Genomic DNA, 1,858 nt, shown 5'->3' on the forward strand with positions numbered 1-1,858 from the left:
CACACACACACACACACACACACACACACACACACACACACACACACACAGGAACAGATAAATATATATTTGCCTCTTAAGTTCAACAAGAAGTCAGGCTGACACAAAATAAGATGTAGGGAGGTGAGAAGAGGGTCCAGATTCTGATGTAACTCTTCCCATCTGTTTCTCTTTTTTCCATTTAACAGTCACATCAAACTAGCAGAATTATATCCACTATATTACATTTTTTTGATGCTTGTTGAAGTTATTATGTTACATTTGGAGCTCAAACAACAATTGTTAGCAAATATGAAAAAAAGTCTTTTGGTTTGCTTGATTTCATTAAAGAATGGTCCAGTGAGTTTACCTGTTGCTAATTGTTTAAGCAATACCCCCAAAACAACAGCAAATAGTATTTAAAGCTTTAGCAGCAAATCTAAAGGACAATCCTGCACCTCTTAAAGGAGAAAACAAAACTTACCTGATCCTCTGGATTCATAAATAAATGATGTTGTAGTGTAAGACCAAACTCTAGACCAGTGGTTCCCAAACTTTTTGTCTTCTGACCCACAAAATATTCATGGCAAAAACTGGTGACCCCAAATATTACTGGTCTGAGTACACAAACTTCGTTAATAACCCTAAAAACACAGGCTTTTTGGCAATATAAACAGCTTGTACACATAAATACTTATTTATACTTATTTTGTGTTTTTGCAATAATAATAGGGAAAATATTACATCGGCAATTATTTTATTTACCTTTAAATTGATTTCTGGAGATTATCCAAGGTGCTTCATGACCCATAATTGGGTCTCAAGCCCAACTTTGGGAACCAAAGTCTAGACAAGAATAAAAACAGATTCTTGTTCAAGCATGTCAGAATATGAATGTATTTTCACAGCAGGATGCTTTATTTAAAAAGGGATTGAGATGAGAAAAGACAGCCCCAGAATGATTTCAACACTTATCTACTAAACTGTCACTAAACATTGTCGCCTTTGCCTTTAGTGGCCAGTGATAAAAGGACAAATATCCCGTTTGTTGGCAAACATTTTTGGTTCATTTATGTGGTTAATCATTAACAGTTAATTGCAGTTTATTATTTTATGAGTGAGTCAAAACAGTAAATCTCATTTATTACATAACAATGTAACTCTTAATAGTGTATTCGTGACATAATGCATGTCATCACAGCTAAATAACAGACTATGCACAGTAAGGTACAGTGAAAGAAAGCACACAGTGATGAAGCCATGCAATCTATCTCCATCAATCAAGTCTTTCTGGGCGTAGAGGTACTAGATGCTCGATGGAATCATTTTTATTTCCCCCCACCTTCCTCTGGGCCAGATTTTCAGCCGTCCGAATATTTTTTCCATCGCTGATGGAGGCAAGGCGGTGGTTATTTTCAAGGTAATTGTTCTGTTGCTGGATGTGCCTTCTGATGGAAATGTTTCCTATGAATCATAACACTATAGTGTTTTTTATTTATTTATTTATTTATGGAGCCCAATAATGCCAGAGCATATATTGCAGGCAGGACATCTGCAGTCTCAGAGCTGCCATCTATTTTATTGTTCTGTGGATTTTCACTGTCTTTGAACTGAGCGGGCCATTATTTTTTGGTGTGTGTTGTTTCTCAGTGGAAAATTATATATTCTATAAAACAATGTGTTTTCATTCTGACTTGTTATTCTTTAAAAAAATCCAGATCCAGTATATGTCACTTTCTGAATAGAGTGGTTTGATGCAACACCACAAAGAGTTTGATATTAACTCTGAATGTTAAATTTACACTCTCAAATATATGGTGGATTGACACCTTGTGGTGCCTGTTAACCTTTTAACACCACAATTTCCTTTGTTAATAAT

Source organism: Austrofundulus limnaeus, unplaced genomic scaffold, assembly GCF_001266775.1.
Source record: "Austrofundulus limnaeus strain Quisiro unplaced genomic scaffold, Austrofundulus_limnaeus-1.0 Scaffold155, whole genome shotgun sequence".
NCBI classification, from domain to species: domain Eukaryota; kingdom Metazoa; phylum Chordata; class Actinopteri; order Cyprinodontiformes; family Rivulidae; genus Austrofundulus; species Austrofundulus limnaeus.